The sequence below is a fragment of the Lasioglossum baleicum genome, chromosome 1 (genome assembly GCF_051020765.1).
Source record: "Lasioglossum baleicum chromosome 1, iyLasBale1, whole genome shotgun sequence".
Lineage (NCBI taxonomy): Eukaryota > Metazoa > Arthropoda > Insecta > Hymenoptera > Halictidae > Lasioglossum > Lasioglossum baleicum.
The window spans coordinates 21647392-21670137 of record NC_134929.1 but is presented as its reverse complement, the minus strand read 5'-3'; the positions used below and the strand labels follow the sequence as shown (position 1 = coordinate 21670137).

Below are 22746 nucleotides of genomic sequence, written 5' to 3'. Positions count from 1 at the left end.
TTTAAACCATGAACATTCGCACGCATTAATTTATTCAAAAAAGTAAAGTCTTTTCAAAATATTTCTGTCCAGTTCGATTCTTGGAACATTTGTGTATAAAAAAGTGAAAGGTAATAATTCTCGTTTATGAAATATTTTGAAATTACAAACTGAGATGTCTCGTATACAATTTGAAATAGGAATTGTTGATTTTCCTAAAAAATTATGCTTCAATAATATATTTCTAGGAATTCTTTGTCCTTGAGTTTTGCTTTTAATATTGAAACCAACATCGTCTGAAATATCTGCTCGGTACAGAGTGTAACAATTCATGATGATCAATATGGTTCCGTGACGATTTGCCTTCTCACCGACGAGAATCTCCTCAGTAGCCTTCTGCACCGACGAGATCATGTCGATGGCCTTCTGTTTCTCACTCCAGTCAGAATATATCTTAGAGGGCGTAAGAGAACACCGAAATATTCGAGTGACACGAACTCCCATAAGGCTGGCAGTCTTTAATAGTATCTGGTCGGTGACCTAACACGTACTAATCTTAGCTAAATCCGATTTGACCGACTTTCGGTAGTGTAGCCCTCGTTAGTATTTCAGATCACTGTTAGTTCCACGTTATCGATTTTTAACGATGTCGGTATTTCAGTCTACTCCATAGGAGTAGACTATATATGACAAACTTGATCAACTAATTAGACCCAATCACCGACGACTAACAATTTACGTTATTTTCCATACTTGCTAAAAAAATGTCAGCAAAAGCCATCCACTTGATTTTCTTCCATCGATGTTGATAGATTGCTATTGTTATTGTATAAAAGATCTGCGTATCATATTAAAGAAGACACCCGCATCTTCAAAACGATACCAATGATTAAAAAAAGCAACGTGGAAAGAATCGCAGTGATTTCATTAAAGGGAAACCAATTTTTCGCACAATCATGAATTTTCGTGTGGCGTTTGAGTTTGAAATTGATCCAATTGTCGATCGTTGGTATCGCATCACTACAGTATTCATCATCAGCTATCAAAGAGTAATTTCAGCAATTACCGGAAAAGCCAGGTTTAAACTTTAATGAAAATCGCAGAACAGGTAACGGTAATGACAAAACTCTGGCTTGATTAATTCTCCCATTGTCCAGAAACGGTGATCGATCATCTGCTAACTTTTATCTCCGCATTGTGACGTAACGGTGTCGCGATATGCCCGCGAAACAGCACGTTTTTTCTCGGTTTGCGAAAAATCAGTGCCAAAAACCTTCGCTTTCGAGTCCAAGGTCTTGAAAAGTCGCACTGCGATATCGATCTTCGTTGTTGGACAGTGAGGTATCGCATATAGTTGCTTGCCAGATTCTTTGTCTCGGTTCTGCGATTCATCAATTTGCAGCCGTTCTTTGATGTGGAAGCAAATCTAAATGAATGTGGCCCGGCAAAAGCGAAAGCTATAGCGAAAAACAGCAGTTTATTAACACGTCTTTCTAATTTTCTTCTATTTTGTAGTAAATCATGATACTACATTTTGTTTTACATTGTCATACTTCAGCAATTTTAATGTGCAAAGGAAAGCACACACACACAGAGAGAATGCACGTATACCTCGTTCTTGCCACTCTGCAGAGTGCGCGGGCTCAGAAATCTCGACGAGAAACTTAAACATCCGCTTCATCCGTTTCCGCACGATCTCAAACACAAGTTCGCAGTAACAGTCACTCGGGCCATACTCTCAACGATATTACAAACTCTCACAATATAGTACTGTGATATTGTCGCTGGTAGACTGCAAATGCCAAACCGCATTTTTGCGGATTAATTTGCAAACGTAGCACACGAAAACAAAAATACAAGAATTTAATTTGATTTGATGCATTTATCATATGATCCATGAAACAGTGGAAGAATTTAGAGAATCTAATTGAAATTCTTAAAGGAAAGAAGAAATTTGCATACGGCTTTCGTTTCCCACAATTGTCGTGGAAAATTTTGATTTTGCAAGGCATTTTAACGTGAAAATTCTAGTTTGTATGACATTTGTGAATGTGATTCGCAGAAAGGCGAATATGATCTACAAAAGTATTGATTAGAATTTTTCATGAGAGGAGTTCCGTTTGATTCGATCCCGGGGAAAAGCTGAATTTACGAAAAAACGAGGGACGGAATCAGAATTAGATCGGGGTCGGCTAATCGCCGGGAATATCGTTTCCTCGCGCGATTAATCGTCGTCGATCCCGGCAATGTCCCGGGCGAATGCGGATTTAATTGATGGCCGGCGATCCTCGGATCGGAATCGGGATCGGGTTTCTACCCCGGTTAAAACTAGATGATATTCGCGGCTGCGATTAATCCCGGCTCATTCTCAGAATAATGTTTCGAACAGAGCGGGCGAATACCACCGGCGCTGGTGATCGAACAATGGATCGCAATGCAGAAAATGGCGGTATTGTTCGCGGAGTCGGGCCGAGTCGGGCCGTGGCGATCGATCTCGGCCCGCAATTCATTCGCGCGCGATCAAGATGGTGGCGAACGGCATCAAGGACGTCCATCGGCAAGAACCTCTGTTGTTCCGATCGATCGGTCGCGAACAACGGGGAAACTGTCGATGAAAATCGCGCGGAATTTCGGTCGTCGATACCGTTACCAGAGATCGAGGCGAACGGGGCGAAGGAATGAGAGAGGGTGGGAGGGGAGGGGACGAGACGGAAAAGAGGAACTTCGCGAACAAGAGCACGAGCGGAGACAAACGTGCGAGACGTTACGAAGCAGTTCCGACTACCATGGACGAGCACGAATATCCTACAGAGATTTATTCGGTGATTTTCATACACGATTCCAGTTCTACAACGTGGAGGCGCATGAATCCACGCAGAATGCGTGGTTTGGATCGTTGTATCATATATTTTAGTTATTGTATTTCCACTCGGAAGAGTCGGTTTGGAAACAATTTTTATTTTAGTGCGATCTCTGCAATTTTGATGAACATTCATGGTAATGCTACTATTCATACATGGTAATTTCACGTTTTCTCACCTCTCTTTGCAGTAGAATGGAGTCGGAGATGTAGACGGAACACCATCAGAATACACGAAGATACTCTTCATCCCCTACTCGACAATGACGACCCTCAAACACCAACCCCGTTCCAGCGGCAACCTGGAAACCCCTCGCGATCCTCGTCTCCATTTTCCAAACACGCTCCCGGCAGGCCAAGGACCAATTAAACCCTCTTCACGGACAAAAACCTGCCGCGGACAAATTTCAAAACTGTAATTCATCAAGATCCACGTTCTCACTCGGCACTCGTGTTACACGAGGGTGCAGGGGACACATCTCAACATTTTGTTCGATATCTCCCTTTCTTCTAGGGGCAAATTCCACATGAACTCCGCGTGAAATCAGACTCGAAATTAAACTGGATAAATTAAAACAAACTAGACAGAGGTGAATCAAACCGCACGAAGTAAGATTGAACGAGACCAGGCCACGTGAAGCAAAATGTATAAAAGCAGCTGAAACAATCAGGGACAAGCTAGACCAATCCATAGCAAATCAGGCGATCTACACCAAGATCGAGAAGAAGATCGCAGCATTCGTGATAACTCGAATTTAGACCAAGACAGATCGGTCCGAAGCGAACGAGATCAAACCAAACAACCGCGCGTTCCGTTCGGTAATCCCCAACGAGGATTGAATACACTCGACGTGGTCGGTGGAGTCCGAGGGAGGGGGAGTTGAAATAAGAGGGAATCACGTGTGCCGTGTTGGAAGAGGCTGAAAGAGAGGGCTGCTAGGTGGTGGGCAAAGGCGGCTGTGGGGATGCCGTGTGCCGAACAGGGTTGAAAGGATAGGGATGCTGTGGGCAGAGAGCGGTTTCAGTCGCGCGACGGCTCTCGTCCCGGCCAGTCGATCGAGCTCACAGACGAGAGAGCTGCCTCCCTCGCGGACGAGCCACACGATGTATCCGTCGAATGTTGCGCGTCGATCGTCCATCACCGCCTCGTGATCCAGCCTTGTGAACGTGTGTGATCAGTGGACCCAGTCAGTGATCGTCAATCCTTAATCTACACATGATCCCCCACGTTTCCTCTCGTTCTCGCGACCAGTTTCACAATTCTGCAACCACCTGTGCTCGCGAGGCCATTCTTGCTCGCGGACGAGCCCTGCGAAGCTCGTCGAGCCTTCTCTCGGGGTATCGTACTTGTTGGAGATGAACGAATTTTCCAGAAATTTCGCGAAAATGAACAATAACGAACGAGGTGTATAGATGTTGTCTGCGAAGGATTAAAGCAGAGCAGCAAGAGTATACTAGTCCGGTCAGGGTCGTTTCTCTGCCGGTGATCGAAGAGGAATCGACTCGTGCAACTCGCTGCTCCGTTGTCTCGACTTTACAGTCGAAGGGCACCGAGCTGCAAGGATAGTTGTTCGTGGACTCAGGGTCTTTTTCCCAACCCTTCCGCGACGGCAGATCTCAATAGGTACCATTCGACAACGAGAGTTGAACCGCGGACCCACGCTGCGAACGGTGAAATCTTTCTTCGATTCTTTCAGTTTCTTTATTTAGCTGTCGAATTTTTCAATTCTGCGACAGAAGTCGTTGTGAACGGCCTATTTTGTTTTTTATCGATTTTTAGAAATTAATTTTACACAGAGTTAATATCGTTTTAAATATATATACATATAACTAACTTGTTTAAAGTTCAACCAAACGACTTCAGTTTTTTTTTCAGAAGTTAGAAGGATTAGTTTACTAGGTAATGTGTATAAAATAAGATCAAAAAGTTAAAAAACCTTCACTTCTCTCTTCTCTCGTTGAAAAAATTCGTTTTACACATTATCTGGTAAACTAATATCAACATAAAAAACTCAATTTATTAGTTTTTAATTTTGTTCCTGACTGTAAATACTAATCAGATAGAGGAAAAATGTAAAAATAAAAATTTGATATCGAAATAATATTTGGTATCGACCTGATCGAGTTTGCGTTCGAAGCGTTCATCGAGAAAAACGTGGAATTCGCAGGCGAGTGACACCGGGGAATCCTCAGGTGCGAGAGATTGATGGAACCCGGCCGGGTCAAGGCTGTCGGAGAATGTTTCCTTCGTTTTTTCGATGCGTTCGGAAATAATTGAGGGTTGAAGCGACGAGAATCGAGCGGGACGACACCGTTCCCGGAATGGATTTCGTGTAATTGGCGAAACGAGGGTCACGAGGGGTTAGGTTCAGAGTGGATCGCAGGGTAATAGGTCGTATAATTGAGCGACAACGTGAGAAATCGCTGTTGGGGACGCGACACCGTGGAATCTCAGAAGAGAATTCTTCTGAGCGCGAATCCGCCGGGTCAAGGCCGGTTTCTCAAGCCAGAGTTTTCGTCTCCGCATAGTATTACACCTATGCATGACAGATGAATTTCCGTGTTTTAGTATAATTAACGTATCCACCGATCCTCCGCAATCCCCTCACACGTGTAACTGGACAATTTTAATTGAAAAGATAGCAGGTTACACACGGATACCTGTAACAAATGCGGCGGGTATGAATAAACCGAACGGCCATTTTGAAACCGATGGAATGACCTTGCAGAGGCTTTAAAACGAGGTCGTTTCTTGCGGATTATAAAAAGCTTGCAGCGGAAGTTCAAGTTTAGACGCACAATGTACGATAAATAATACACACGACACACTTTTATTTTCATTTTCTAAAACGAACGCTTTATCAATGACTTTCACTATTCATTGCACCTCGAGGCTACACTAATTGGTTTCAAGAGGATCGAAATTTGACAAAGCTTTGCCATGTGCGAATGGACAAAATAAAAATATTAATCGATTGGATCGATTTGGTAATTCTTCAGAATGAAAATTGTTTGTGAAGGATTTGGAGATTCGTTCGTTCGAATCTGACTTCGCGGACGGTGGATTGGCATTTTCGGTCTCCGGGAGAAGGTATGAAACGATGAGAATCATGGTGGTTGATGTTCATGGCGGGGTCGGGAGAACGCGATTAAAAGGACGGCTGGCCTCGCGAGGAAGAGTCGCGTGCCAACTCGGTCGGATTGGTTTCAATTGAAATCGCGTTGTCATTTTAGCGAGGGAAACGCGGGCATCGCCTTCGTCTGCCAGCCCCGAGCGTCCTAAACACGGTATTCTTGAACTCTCGACGATACGTTGACCCTCTTATACACGGAGGCCGAGCGTCGAGTGTCCGCAACACGTTGCTTAAAAGGATTTCCCCCGGAAGATAGCTGTCTCGGCCCATCAACCGAGTGTGAGTACTCTTCGAATTTATTTTCTGTTCACTTATCTTACTTAAGCTCACGACAATCAACGTTCGCCTATATTCAACATCTGCTGACGCTCCAGACACAACAATTCAATTTTTAGAGCGCAACAGCACATTTTTCGATTTTATCAAGCTTCTTATTGTTTTTCACTGTTTAATAGCCCTGCGCCAACAGTGATTGTTAATATAACGGATCTTTCTCGAATTATTATTTAAAAGAACATTTTTCAGATGCTGTTTGATACAGTGTAATTATTGAGGATATTATTAATGGGATTCCGGTGGGTAACATATTTACGACAACGTGGAACGTTGGAAAATATATCGGATATTGCATAGGTATCGATTGCAACTTTAATCGTAGTAACCGAATATCGATAATAAATTCCATATTTAGTAGGCGCACCAATTCCACCGTTTTCCTGAAGTCCCGGTGCAAGTTCGTGCTACGATGTCCCTGATCTTTTTTATATTTTTTTTCGAGAAAGATCAAATACTCTAAAAGGTATTTTCACTGTGTGACCCCGATGAAACATTTATTCAGCCAACGAAAATTTCTCTGCTCGGTGCTCGCTTTGAAACGATTCGTAAAAATGCGAATTTCGGCAGATTAATTAAGCAGGTCATTTCGCTTGTAAATGAAAAACACATGTTGCTAGTGAGTCAATGATTCAAATGTTCTCTTTAAAGTACGACAGAACTTTCTCTCCTACGTAATACAAATCAGTAAAGAAAATCGTTTAAAATAAGTAGGATCTGTTCTGTGAAGTAAATTTCAAATAAAACACTTAAAATGGTTGGGAATTGTTGGCAAGAAAATTGGAAAATAATTCGGAGGGCGAAGTGTTACACCAATTTCCCCGAGTTTTTCTTTCGCCGAGCAGACGAGAGGGCCGATTTCCCACGGTGTATCGATCACGGTAAGTTTCATTCGACTATAGCCGCCGGAAGAGACGGAAAACCCGGAAGAAAAACATTTTCCGAAGAGCCTAGCCGTAACTGTGGAGACAGCCTCGCCAGATATTATAGAGCACGTGTACATTTTACGTGTTCGTGTTGTGCGGTGCTCCATCGTGTTCCACGAAGACTTAAAAGTGCCTGGTGGCTTTAATATTGGCTTTGTTTCCGATTTCTGCCTGATTACGATCCTCCATGAAATTCTTTCGTCGCTCTAACGACGAACAAGAGAGGCTAGGGTGGGGAGAGGGAGAGGAGAAAAAGAGGAGCGAAGGGAAAAAGGCACGGACGGCTATTTTCGAAATGAAAATATCGATTGTCGGCCGAGAGAGCACGCCGACTTCCTACTCGACAGCGTATGCGATTGTTATATCGTTATTATCATTTTTCCTCGGTTTTCATTATCTCACCGGCGGATTACGAAAGTTTGAATTTTCCGACCGACTCGCACGCAATTCCGCGACGATATTAAATTTCCAGCCGTATTTTAATTAAGCCGCAATGACCGATACGCGGCTTCTTTCTTTTTTTTGCAGATCGAATCGCGGCGACCCGACGCGTGTTTTCCATTTGCTTCTTTCCCCCTTCTATAGGGTGTCCCGTAATGTATGTGACACGGGGAATTCATTTAAAATTTAATTCTGTTGGCGCAACATTTACAGTTCGGACGGACACGAAATAGTCGGAATTAAATTATTATTGTGTTACGTTTTCATCGATCGAATATTCAGAAAATGTGAGAAAAATAAAACTCCATCGAGAATGTTAAAAATTGATGTTACATTTCATTTGACTGAATATCGAGTATTATTAGATTGTCGATTGTTTCACGTTTGTATACAGAGTGTCCCATAACGTATGCGACACGGGGAACGAATTTAAAATTTAATTCTGTTGGCGCAACATTTACAATTCAAGCCTACATAAATTGCAAGTTTGTGAGCACAATTTTCAAATCGCGTGTTTTCATGTTAACCGTTCCGCCATCGAACCGGACAATATTTAAGCGATCCATTTTTGATGATAAACTCTGTCCACAAACTATATTGGGGCCTGATGCGATTTGCGTTCGTTTCAATTAGGCTTGTCGATCGACTATTTTTCTACGCGCGTGACGTTTATGTCGAACTGGTCCACTTTACGGTGATTCACGTCACGAGCGTTTTTTTAAATATTTTTCAAGGGGTGAAAGTGTCCGTGGAGCTCGTCAAATAACGAGATCTTCCGAAATTGATCGTATTAAAATTGATCGCCGTGCCTGAACTGCCGGAACGTTTGTTGTTATTTTTCGGATCGGAACGTGGCATCGGGAAAAAGACAACAGCAACAAAAAAAATACAGAAAACTGTTCGCAAAAATACCGGGACCAGTCGATGTGGATACGTTCGAACACGCGCGGAATAATAATCACGGATCTGTACCTGTTCTCTACTTTGTAACGCAACGGGAAAAACATCGGTCGAAGAAACGTTCGAAATATAATACGTACACAGCCGTACGAGATTCGCACGGCTCGTATTTCGCTGAATAAATCTTCCATTTTTCAGCGAAGGGATGGAACGCGAAACGTTACCGGGTACGCGTTTGTTATTTCGGCGCGTTTGTTATTTTCGTTCATGTAGAAACTTCGTTAATCAGCACTGGACCGATTATCGAGTTTTTCAATTTATTCACTCCCGATGTTTTGTTTCCCGCGTGTGTAATTCAGTCGGGGTGTAAAAATCTCTTTGAACTTCAGCTGATGAGCTACTGAAGTACGCGAAATACACGTGAAATAACGATCTCTACTTGTAACGTATCAATTAAATAAATCTGTGTAATGATAGTATAGATATAAATGTAGTTACGAACGGAAAAATCTGGAACAAATAAGTCTAGCAGAAGAAGCGTCGAAATATCTTCCTCGGAGAAAAGCTGCGGAAGATACAAAGCAGGAGACTCGAAAAATTCGCTTGCCAGTGCCGTCTCGAGAAAATGTCCCGATCCGAGGCAGATCCCCTAATCTTCGGTGATCTCTTTTAACTAAAGCTAGATAGACAGAGTTTATGCAGCGACAGTATTTTTTCCGTGACGGGGCGAAAAAGGAGGAAAAAGAACAAAAGAGAAAAATAGGGGGCGGTCGTTATCGGGGATGAACATTTTCGGAAAATGTTTCGCTCGTGTCGGTTGGCCGATAAAACAATTTTCTGTCCGTGTCGGTGTCATTACAGCACGGGAACTGGGTTGCACGGGTTTCGCGTGACGCTGCGTGGGCGGAGTGGCACTCACCACCCTCCCACGCACCCTTTGTTCTCCATTTTGCGTATTTTTTTCAGCCGCGCTCTGACCTCTCACCTAACCCAGACCCTCCGACGTTTCCGGCGGCGTTTCGTCTGCAGTCTAGTGCTTCAACATCCGGTCAAATTAGGTTTCTTAATTGTTGCGTTACACCCGTGTTGATGTAATGAAACCGCAACGGCGCGTGGGGCGACGACGCACCTGGCGAACCTTGAACAATAGGGATTTTTAAAGAAACAACGAAGTACTCTTCTTGAAATTTTTCGCGCAATCTGGCACGTTAGTTAACCGAATTTGTTGTTTATATGTACATTCATTCGTTCCCTCCAATGTCTGCAATTTTGTATTTTATTTCTTTATTGAATACATTTCTTCGTTTAAGTAACCGAAATTCAATAATTCCATTTTTATTTGGTGTTAAAATCAAAAATACGTGACGTAAAGCGTTCTTCTTCAAGCTTTCAGAACAATCTGGCACGCTAACGAACAAAACTTCGGACTGTTTGTATCGCAGCGGATACACCACGATAAAGGGTTAAATTGTCACCGAACAGATGTTGCTGTCCCACGTGGCTCGCGTTTCTTTTCCCGTATCGCTTAAATTCTACTCGTGTGAAATTCGAGTTATGGTTTTAACAGGTTCGCTTCCACGTTGCGTGGCTAGAACAGGATTCAACCGGGATTTCCAGATTTCAGTCAGACACTAAGCCACATTTGACACAGGCCCGAGTCCGACCCGACCTTTACACGCGACGCGAACCTAAGCTACTTTCGAATTTGAGCCAGATTTAAGCTCGGCGTCGCCAGTTTTGTATCATGGTCGAACTAAAAACAGTAAAAACCTCGCGGATACGTGACTTCACGCTAAAAATGTGAAACGCCAACTTTATAATACAAACAACAAAATCGTAGAACTACACGATCTAAGAAACGGCACGGACCCGAAGGTTTTTCTTAGATCGAGACTTCACTGTATGCTTTTGTTGAACTTGACACGACGTTTTCAGAGGAAAGACTTTATCAGATCCAAGACAAGCGGCCGCGCTCGAAGGACGGGTTAATTAATTCTTGGGCGAGTAATTTGAAAAGTTTCCCCATTAGATTGAATAAACTGAAAAAATGAAGTGCGGTGGGCGACGGAGAGGGCGCAAACGAGAACGGTTGCGGTTTACCTGCGGAATAAACTCGGTCTCGGCGAGCGGCTCGGTGAGAAACACGTCGGCCAGAAATATTGCACGTCGATTACTTCCGGGACGAGGGACTCCGCCGTTCTTCGCGAGAAGCTTTGCACACGTTCGCGTTCGAAATCGGCTCGATCGGGTCACGCACGAGTTCCGGGTGTTCGCCTCGAGAATCTCGAGGAGATTCTCTCTTTCTCCTCTCTCTCTCTCGGATCGAACGTGAGGGCGAACGAAATACGAACGAATCGAGTGTCTTCCCTGTTATACTGTTGTCTTTCGGTGTAGCCGAGTACCGAGCAACACGTGGTTACAGCGTGTTAAGCTGTATAGGGTGTCGGGAACGGAAAATCTATAACATCGATTGATCGACATTTTTCATTTCTCGTCAGAATCGAAACTGTACTAACTATATTCACTGGTGACGAAGCTATTTGGAATTTTTTCCCCAACGAACCGCGCGACGAATTTCTTGGGAACTTTGGCAAGTTGTTTGTACATGTTTGAGCTACGTTTATGAATTTTTGTGCGCTGCGAGAATCTACATTGCGATAATTATTCAAAGAAAAAGAACATTCGTGTTTTTATATATTTTACAGAACGTTGCTCCTCTCGAAGGTCCGTTTTGGAAATTTTTTTTATTAAACGGATTATAACTTGCGCGGTTATTCGAGCTTCTTTGTGAAATTTGCACGCGAATGTCCACGAAGAACGAAGCCTTCGGGATCAGCGTTTTTTAATCACAATAATCCTGTGCCTCCTTAACGAGAACGGCTCGATGCGAGTTCGCTCGCGGCTCATTTAATATGGCGGGCCAGTATTCGGCCCGAGGAACTTTTCGCCAACTATTTGTCCACCCGTGGAATTTCCAACCGTTGTGTATACCCCCTCCTACGAGCAGATCGATGCCAGCCACGAGAAACGAAAGGAGCTTGACGACTCGTGGCCGTACTGCAGTCACGTGCAACGGCTGCAATTTAACGGGGTGCAGCGGTGGGAAGTCGGTAAAGAGTTGTCGGGAATGTGTCATGGCGACCATTGAATTTCGGACGTGACGGTATGCCTTTATACGCTACACACCCTAACACATCGATATAAAAAACAACCAATCGTACCAGCCACTTCTCATCCTTTCTTTCCGGAAATAAGACCTCGGGATATACATTTAATCCAGATCTAATATAGCAACATCTGGTTCGCACGACCCAACCCAGACCTTGTCGAGACTTAACGAAGGTCTAACGCAAGTTTAATCGATATCTAACCTAGATCTAACGCAGTCTTAATGGTAACTTAATCCCGACTTACTCTACATTTAATGAAACCTAACAAAAATTGAATCCTGATTTAATAAAGAGCAACGCCTATTTTTAACCACCTGACCCAGACCTTATTTAAACTCCATGAAGGGCTGGATCGATATTTTAAACTCGACTGAAACGCATCGAATCTGGTCTAAAAAAAAAGGTCTAAATTTGTTTTTAAAGGGCGTCAGGAAAGAGGACATTTCATAAAAGTTTGTCGCTCGGTCTCTAAAAATGTCCGCCTTTTTAGGTGAATAACTATCACAATTTCGACGCAAACGGTGTACCAAAAATCGTAGGCGTAGTAGAAATATGTAGAAACAATCTGGAAAAAGTTTCATAAAAATTGGTCGTCTGATTCCCGAAAAAGAATTCTCAAAATGCACGTTCAAGAGGAGACGAAAACTGGGCCAGCCCCCTTTCTGTATCGGACAAAATTTAATTGGTGGTGAGACGAGCGAGAGGGAGGAGGCGCGTCCAGTTAAATTATATGAAAAGCTTCTGCGGCAGCGACCACCCGTGAAAAGCATATTCTGGCCCTAGCCGATTCGTCGAGTTCGATGAAACAAAAGCGAAAACAAAGGAGCGCATCAGCGGTATCGCTGACCCGTTTCGCGAGGGGCCGAGTGTACAGCGAACTGTTCCCCGGTGAAGCAATTTCGTCGTCGAATCAGCGTGATTCGAGGAAGCCCGGGCGCTGTTTAAACCTCCGTCATCCCTGGCAGTCGTCGTTTTTCACGGGCCGTGCCGAAACTTTTTCGCTTGCAACGCACAGCGTTTTCTGTTTCGGCTCGCGTTTCGTCGAAAGTTGTCGGAAAGGGGACGAGGAGGTTGGACGGACAGCAACGAGAATGTTTGCCGGAGATGAAATATAAGTTATCGGATGATTCCTCGAGTCTGTGTTTCCACAACTTCCGGTTTAACCCTGGAACTTCCCCGAGTTAGGGATCCGTCGAACCTCTCCGAGTCGGTCGGACAACTTGAAATCAGAGCTGTTGTGTTTCTCCCGAATCCGTGATTCTTAAAACTTTATCTATCGCCGAGCCGAGCCGCTGAAACCCGCGTGCAGTACCGTAAATTATTTTTTTCGGGGAATTTTAGTGGCTGTTTTACGGACCTCGAATCAGAGCAGTAGTTGAAACAGCACGTTTTTTGAGAACAGTGGCGGCGCTTTTATGGATCGTTTTTCTCGTCCCAGCAGCTCTTGAAACTTCATTTATTGTTTTATAACGAACATTGAAGGGATGCGGCGGAGCGGGGAGAATTTTTTCGAAATGCTGCTGGTGCTTTTATGGACTTCAAACGAGACCAGAAGTTCACACAGCACCTTTTTTTTATGGAAGCCTGGTGTGGGGATTTCGTGGATTGTTTCTCTAGCACCGGCAGCTTTTAGAACGTCGTTTATACTTTTTTGAATTTAGATTTTGTTGGGAGAATCTGGCATTATTGAGGGGCCTCTACCCTGTTCGTCCCTTTTAGGAGATTTTTAAGGGCAGTAGAACAAACGAACGGTGTGCGAAATGGGTTAATACAGTGGAAAGCTCGGGGGTGAGAATAGGTCCAGTTAAGCGACCGATCAAGAACTCCGCTGTTGGAACTTTTCCTTTTCTCGCGGCAGAAATGGAATTTCCAAGTTGCCAGGCGAATAAACAAAAAATTCTCAAGATGGAGAAGTTATTCGGTTGCGATTCAACCTTCTCTTAAACTGGCTGTTTAATTCAATCACGCCCCATTTATCCGGCGAAACGGGCAAACTCTGCGCGGAAAATTGACTTGCAACGTAACCCGCGCCGCCGCGCCGTCTCAAAATTACAATTTCTTCCGTCTTCGGTTGAAAAGGGATAATGTTCGAGCCTCGGCGAATTGCAAATTCCCTCGTTACCGGCCTCGCTTTCTTTTATTCATCGGGCATAACTAATTTTCCCGGGCGAAGTTAATTGTCACAGTTCCCCGCGAACCAATGGGGACGCCGTCATGGGACTCGCCCACCGGGGAGAATCCATTATACAACCGTGTCTCGAACTTTTCCCTGGAACAACCGGGAGAGCATTCAAACCGGGACAAAAAAAAAAGAGAAAAACGCTACACGATCGCGGACCGATTTTCGTAAAAATTTAATGCTGGCCACCGTTGGCTAATTTGCTTCGCGAAACTAACGAGAACGAACTTCTCGTGACGTTCGTATATTGTATAAATAAAAACAGTACAATTTTTTTTCTCTTTTCGTTGACTTATTTTCCGACTTGACTGCATGCTCTGCATGTAAACAATGTAATCGAATCTTTCGAGCCAATTACACTGATCTCTGGCATTTTCTCCGAACGAAAAACTGGAATTCCTAAACACGTCCGAACTATGGTAATTAGAATTTGTTCGAACGAGTCCGCGCGCAACAAAAATAATCCTTTTTGTCGAAGAAACTAGATCGCTTCTGGAACGTTTTCAGCTAATTAAAAATTTTTTCAACTCCACGCTGAAAAAAGAGTTTAATTGAAACTTCACGGCGCAGCGGCGGCACGGTTATGTACACAGCTCGAGAGGATCGCCTCGAGTGCAGGAATGTTAATTGTCGTAATTTAAGAGACCCGGGTGGGTCAAGGGTGACACTCCCAATCGCCTAATCGCAGGTAAGCACGTGGAAGCTGGGAAAGAGCTTCGCCGTCGGTTTTAAAGTTCCGCCGTGCCCTGGTAACGCGAGGAATTAATCCGTTAAATCGACGGGACAGAGGCAGAGAGGGAAATTAAACGGAATTAATTTAGCAAATTATGTCCCCTTTTCTCCGTACCGGTGAATCGATTATTCCACGGTGTTCTCGGCCCCTGTTCTCACCCTTTTCCACCCTCGCAACGCAACGAAGAAACTGCCGGCATTGCCACGTGGCACCGTGAAATTGCGACAACCCGATTAACACTAGCCCTTTGTGCGGCCGATTACGAATACATAGGGCAACTGGACCGTCAAACGACGAGATTGGGCCTCGTTGAACACGAACGAGAGGCGTACAGCACCGGCAATCGCTAACTCCACAAACTAATTCCGGAAACGTATTCCGCCGGTCCCAGAAAACACCACAGATATTCTACATTATTATTAGGTTGACCCAAAATCCTATCAAAAAGTCGTATCCGAACTAATCCGAAGTCCCATAAAAAAATAATTAAAAATAAAAAAGTATTGTAATTAGATTAGTAGTGGTTCATACCTCTCGCAGTTATAATAAAATATTTAATACAAAAATTGCGTTCGTTGTTCAGTCATTTTTATTTACATCCACCTCTATAATTCTTTAAGACAATCTCGCAGTATTCTTCGAGAAGCATGCACATTTATTTCTTTAAATATTTATTATAAATACGGAATAAAGAAGACTGCAAGTGGAATCTACAATATTACAAGGTAGTCAGACCTCGTGTTAACCTAATTTGGTAGCAAATTGTTCTAGAAAATTTCCGCAAAAGTTAGCACATTGTTCCAAAGAGCCTTGGAAGGACTAACTAAGGACGGCGGAACATTGAAAGTTGGCGAGCGTCGACACAAAATGGCCGACACTTCACGTTCCAACGTTTATGAAATTGAATATTTCATTCGTTGAAGGAAAATAAAGTTTGTATTTATGTTATCTCTACACGACGAAATTTATATATGTATATAATCCTCTCTATTCATTCTTTGTTCAGTCAGATATTTAAGTACACATTCTAATGGACAAAATTTTCATTCCTTATTCAGACTGATCTAATGATAAAATTTACGAACATTGCTGCGAATTTACACGATCGTTGTAAGAGGTACGATCTGAATTATGGCTCAATAGTTGTCCGAACTTGCAAACTAACATTAACAACAATATATCGAGCGAGGGAAATCTCGTTACGATCCACAGCTTGGAAATATCATCATTTTAGAAGATACAAAGCCCACGTTCCACCGAATATAAACCCAGGACCATGAAAAGCCGCAGCTAAACGATCCAGTAGTGGGATTTACTGCGAGCTTGTTTCACGATACTGTTAAGACACCCGGTGCATCCATCTCACCGCAAGCTTTTGTGGCCGTAAAAAGTTTCCGGACAAAATGCTCGACCACATTCAACTTTTAACTAGCCCGTTCCTCTTCGAAACGAGCCTCGTCGACTTCTAACTTCGAACCAATATTGATTTCGTTAATTTCGCACGCGACTAATTTCTGCCTATCTACCGGAAAGAAGCGGGTTTAGCTACCACCGTGCCAAACTCCGCAACAGTAAAATGGAAAAAATTGAATAACTTCGTACTAAGAGAACTCGAGCAATTTTTCTTAATTCTCCCGGAAGCTCGCTCTAGCAGGGAGAACACTTTGATTACGGAGAAGCAAATATTTGCAGAGGCTCGTTCCTCAGTTTTCATCCACCAGGTGAGAGGAATCAATTTTCTTGGTGTCGCATTCTTTAGAAATGGTATTGGACCATCAAAATGAGAAATGCTAAATTAATTTAGATCTTCTGAAAGCAAAAATGCAGTGCGAGCACGTGCATTTCGCCGTTTTAGAACGAACTAATTAAAATGAATTTAAAAGGAGAGATATACATAGATGGATGTAAAGAGAAAGATAAACAACGAAAGAGTCGGCGAGTGAAAGCAACGCGGAACAAACAGACGCTGTAATGAAATTTAATCCTTTGAGATTCGTTATTGGTGGATGTTTCGAGGTTTCCATCGGAAGAAAGCGTATCTCGGCTCTCGGGACTCGGGCTGGCTTTCGTCGCCATATTCTAGGTCAAATATTCATTTGCCCGTCACTCGATTATGCAGATCAACGGCTGATTCCGCCGACTAATCGATGCGGACTCGATTGTTTCGAGCCGGCACGGTACTGCTGCCGCCGCGCCGCCGCTCCTCTTGTTCGAGGAGTCGAACGTTCTTCCTCGGAACAAGGAAAAATCTTTTCTGTTGTTTCGAGAATCGGGTTTCCTAGTCGAGCTGAGCGAGTCTCAGATTGAATCGGGTCAGTGGAATACGCTTTTCGAACCCGGCTCTTCGTCGAACTTCAATTCCACGAAATTATTCATCCGCACAGAAATGATCATTTAACTCCGTGCGCTCGGGTTGTACTAGCGATGAAGATTTCGAACAAAATCCACTAAATATGTATGCCATTAATAAACAGCGGATTTGATGGAATTTAACTTAAGAAATTACAAAAATCCATTTATGGAAAATAATGGAATAAACTTCCTTGTATATTTATTGTATATGTAAGATCGTGTCTGATTTGTGATGAAGATTCTGAACAGATTCTGATCAAAATGTATGTTAATCATTTCAATTCAATATGTTTATCGATCGTATTTTTGATAATCAAAGTGTGATAATATCGGCGCACAGGATCGATCAATGATAAAACACAAGCAATTTTGCAAATTAATTAAACACTCAACGTTTCAATCCTGATGTGGATCAGTTTCAAGAGTAAAATTTTGCGTCTGGAAAATAAATATACTATACTATACTATACTCGGTCATATACTGTGATTCAAAATTATATCAATTTACGTGAAAATTACGGAAAAAATCATCTTAAAGGTAGTAATAAAAAATAGTCAAAGAGACAACATTCAATATTAATGAGGTCTGCAGCTAAGGAGAGGAAAAATGTAGCACAATTTCGAGCTGAATTGGAGCTCCCAGTAACAACAAGACGTGTGCAACAACTTTTAAATTCTTCTGGACAAAAATACAACGTAAACCAGTCCTTAAAGAAGTACATAAACCGGCCCGTATTGATTTCGCACGGGCACAAAACACAGTGACTTTATAGAAATTTCGACCACTGTATATAAATTTTCTCCTTTTTTAGGAAATTATGATCCACAAAAAAATTCTTATCACTGAAACCGTAAAAAACCTTATTGCTATTGCATCGCAAGAGAGATTTGGATTGACGTGTATACGCGTCGAACGCAGTTAACTGGTTAAACTGTATTATTGGAATAAGACTTTTTCTCGTATAGCCCGCAAACATACTCGGTAAATGAAAGAACGCGAGTTGCCATGCCGTAAACGGTGAACAATAGGTGAAGCAAGTTTTTACGGTGCACCGTGTGTATATATCGCGGTGGGTTCGAATGCCGGAGCGTCTTCAAAGCAGATCCGAGGGAATCCAACGACTCGCAGAAGCTGTCCGCGTTAGATAAAGTGATTTAAGTTCATCAGGGAACGGCTCGGGGCGCTTTTAGGCCGCCGCTTCTCACGGTCATTAAAACTTCTTAACAGGGGAGGTCGAAGGACTGGAAATGCGAGTGCACACGGCCCAAAGCCCGCGGTCGACAGCTCGGATTCGGTGAAAAGGGACGTCGAAATGGCGCGTTCGCAATTTCGAAGGAAAATCGAGACCCCGGTTAAGCGTCCCGTGGCCTCGTGGCGTTTCGAACCGCGAACATAGATATTCCCGGAAAAAAATTCTCGTAGCCGCCGCCAGCGGAATTCGTAGGAATCGCAACTCGAATTTAATATCTCATTTTTCATTCAAGAATTGATAAAGGTAGCCACACATTGCTTGTATCACTTTTAAAAATATTATTTTTAGCCGTTACATGTCAAGCCTTAAAAATGTAACAAATGAAAATTAATTTGCTTTTTCAGTATCGAAAACATACATTTGAAAAATAAAAATTGTACGGATTCAAACAGGACCGTAGCAGTTACAGTGAAGCATTGAAACAATACATCGTTTGCAGGAAAAACATTTATCCTTGGTGAAACCGACACAATTTATGCTCACCACAGAGAATATGAACATTTTCGTCTGGAGAAAAATATATACAAAATATTTCTAGAAGTATTGAATACGCGAGGTGAAATACGCGAATGTAGAAGATAAGGAAAGTTAAGTGTTTAGAAGTCTTAAAAAATCTCATTAGCCAAATAGAATAATTCAGAAGACAATTTCAAACTGGACAAACATTTTTATAAAATATAGAAGACTGAAGCCGTCAAAAATTCCGCAAAAAGTTTACGTAGCCCGGGGTCCGACAAGCAAATCGTGCAGCAACAAATTCCAGGGCGAAAGCCACGATGGGATCTGTCGATAACAGAGTTCTGTCCGAGTTTCGCAAGAGTTTGTAAACCGTTTGGCGATTTTTTCGCGGCGAGCATGGCCGGTTTCGCCGAAAAACGTGGCCAAAGAGCTTTAATCGAATCTAGCCGCTTTAGCAAATGGCACTCTGAAACGTAAAAGGCCGAAACATCGGTCCATCCGCGAAGGGTTCAAAGAGCTATCTCTCTCCCTCTGTGTGGCGTCCACTATTTATAGGGTTCGGCTGTGACACGTAGACGGTGCATTGTTTAATCACAGTCGATTAAGCGGCCCAAAGACCCGGGTTCCCCTTAAGGCCGGCGCGGCGTCCTTAATGAATCGATTTGGACACGGGATCGTGAAACCGGCAGATTCGCTCGCGAGCCACCTGGAAACTGCGGGGTCGATCAAAGCGCACGATCCACGCCGCCATAATTAACGTAATGCACCTCCGAGGGCCAGGATCCGGCCACGTGACTCCTTTATGAGCATACACGCCGTGTGAAGTAGAGGGCCAATTACGGCCCACCAGGCGCCTGTGCCGATGTGTTCGACAGCGTTTCCGCGTGATACCGACACACCGATCAACTATGTATACTTCCTGGATCTCTTCCATCCTTGCACCGGCATCCACGTCGTTTTTAACACTAGGTTTACGGAGATCTAGAAAAACTGTTTCACATTATTTTATAAACATAACAAGAATGTGTCTATCCATTTTTTCAATAATATATACCCAAAGAATCATCGACAAAACGAAAAATAGAATCTCATCTCGGTTTAATGGAGATTAATAACATATGCATATTTATTAGACTCTGCTCAGAATGAAACACATGATTATTATTACATATTAGACAGCGGATTTTATATAATTTACGAGAAAGATATAATTTAAAACAGTGAAAAAATGAATTTCTATTTCACTCCAGTTCGTTGCATTATCGGATCCGTGCAACAGTTCGTGCTCGATTAGAGCACAACACAGGGGAGCACGAACTTTTTCGCTGACCTAATAATTTATGAAGAATTGGGGGATGGGTATAGGGATCGAAATCGGTATGCCGACGTCGAACACAGTATTGGGGGACGAATAATTCGATGAGAAATTAGATCGGGGATCCTTGGTTTGCGGAAGGATGCAAGTCGCGTTTCCGAGGAAAATCGATGTCACCGTTATTCCTGCCATATACGGGCTCGTCCCTCGTATAGCTGCCGGCTGGGAGTAGGTCAGAGAACGCATGAGGGAATTTTGCTGCGTCGTTTAGTGCATTCGTTCCATATCACCCGTTTCGAGCGGACTATAGCGGACTATAGCGCGAGCGTATAAGGGGGCCGGGGGAAATCTGACAAGGAACGTCTACGGCCCTGATGAAACCCGCCTGGTTTATGGAGCAGCCGAAAACGCGGCCACTTTTACCGTTTTCTTAACCGCTGCCACTCATACTTATCCATCCACAATTTATTTCGCGATGCTAAACCGATACCTCGACGTTCTTCCGAAAATTTTTCCAACTCCAAAGAAATTCATTCCACCCTTCTTCTTAGGGTCTGGAGAAAATTCTCGATCTGTTCCGACCCATTCTACAAAAAAATTTTGGCACATTCGCACAGGACGATGTTTAGAATAAATTAAGATAAGCGGATAGAACGATTTTTCGTTTTTTGTCGCGATTTGAGGGAGAATGCACGACGCAGGAATTTCGCTGGTCGACTCGACGATAAATTATGCGGTGATCAAAGTGTTTGTTTCGAAGTAGAAGCGATCGGTTTGAATTGAAATCACTCGGCGCGTGTCAACCGCGGGAACAAGTGTTTTCGAAATGGTATTCCCGGTCACGTTTCGAAACGTTCATTTTATTTGTCGGCGCGTCAGAGAAAAATTCCGGCGAAGAATTACGACGCGCGCGAACGTGCGCGACTCGATCAAGTTAAAGCTCTGCCGTGCTGTAATCCATTTAGTTACCTAGCTGAAGAGGAATGGCAGTTCTGTTTAGCGGTGGCTTTCCTTCATTAGTTTATAAATACATATCCGGTTACGCGATCTAATTATGCATTCCTTGAACTGGAATTGGAGTCGGTGCAGCGCGTGTGTCCAATCAATTCTATTGGAAACTGTAACCTGGACACATTCGTTCAAATATTTCAGATCTGAATTTTAAGTATTTCATAATCTCAAGTAGCAGGAGAATATTTGGAAATATCTATTTTTTAACAATTGAGAGAAGTTCGAAGATTGAATGCACACTGTGTTTTATCAATTTCAATTTTCGAATATGCATACGTTTACCCAGCGACATGCAAGTGCACCTTTCCATGCATTTTCGTTCATGTTATCCTAATAGAGGCGTTGCTTATCCCAGCATGTTGACAAACAATGCAATATTCTATGACAACAATAGCCTGAAGGAAAATTGCAAGAGGGTAGGAGACTACTCATGATAACAAGGCAGAAGATATTGTACGGAAATGGTTTACATTAGAAAATTTATTAAAATGAATGACATGTTCCAAAGGAGAGCAATGATAAAAGCACGCAAAGGAAAAAGTAAAACATGTTTGGGTCATCCTGTGCAGTGGTCCCCAACCCCCGGTCCGCGGACCGGTACCGGTCCATGGATCAAATGATACCGGGCCGCCCAAGGAACATTAAATACAATTAAATTAAAATTATTAAATCAAAACAATCTAAAATATAAACAATCAACGTCTCCCCCCCCCCTCAGCGGGCCGCGGTAGAATTATCAAACCTTGACCGGTCCGCGGCGATAGAAAGGTTGAGGAGCACTGATCCTGTGAACATGCTAAAAATATCACAGACACCTGTTAGTATGTTACTACCAGCTGCTAATGAATAAAGATGGCAAAGATTGCAGTTTCTCACGATTTTCTACCTCCGACTGGAATTTTCGTCGCGTTCAATCGTCCGTATCTTGAACAATTACTCGAGCCACTGTATAGAAGTTTAACGAACGTCACAATCAAGGATCCTGGATCGCAAAAAATCTTTTCCTTCCGAACAAAACAGTTCATTTTTAGAAGTGTATATACGATCTAAACGCAAAGTAGGCTATTTACCATTTACCACTCGACAGACTGTTCTACCGGAGCACCGATTCGAACAATAAACAAAAACGAGGTCCTGAAAGCTGCGGATTTTCGCGTCGGACCGTCACGGTGCCGCCGGTTCAAGTCTGCAGTTCCCCGTGATAACGGAAGAAAGAACTCGGAACACGGGGCTTCATCGACTCTCTCATGGAAATAACCTTTTCGCTTTTTATTCCATTTCTCGTGTTTCGCGCTCACGCGAGCGAGCACGCGGCCTTCGACGACTGTATTCATTTATTGGAGCCAGGCCAAGCTATTACGTTATATACAGTGAATACAGTGAATTACCGGAGCAGCTTCCCGTTGGTCGAGAGCTTTTCCAACGACGAAGTAGATTAGCCTATCAGAGGGAGAGTGAGAGGGACGCGCGTGAAACGCGGATCACAGTTATTTTTCAGCTTGTCGTCGGTTCACCCTTAATCAACGAAATATTGACCGGCTCTCTGCGAAGTGTCCTCTCGATTCAGAGTGGTCCTCGATCCTGGCCAGACCAGCGGACATGCGAAAATAATCCTTCGTCAACGCGAATACTCGATATCCGACTGTGCTTCAAAGAAACTGCACGTTACGAGCTTAATAGCCGGCCATTCATATTTTTTCG

General features: G+C 43.3%; 1 protein-coding gene across 4 annotated transcripts in view; it reads left to right on the top strand.

Moving 5' to 3' along the window:
- The first annotated feature begins 3675 nt into the window (after positions 1–3675).
- The window catches only part of LOC143214246 (monocarboxylate transporter 10-like), a 141637-nt gene continuing 122566 nt past the window's right edge, over positions 3676–22746 (top strand). The window contains exons 1-2 of one of the 4 annotated variants that reach the window (XM_076435032.1): positions 3676–4026; positions 6074–6252. The gene's annotated coding sequence lies outside the window, so the exon portion shown is untranslated. Of the gene's footprint in view, positions 6253–22746 lie in introns of all 4 variants that reach the window. The other 3 variants (XM_076435040.1, XM_076435022.1, XM_076435013.1) reach the window with 3 other exon arrangements.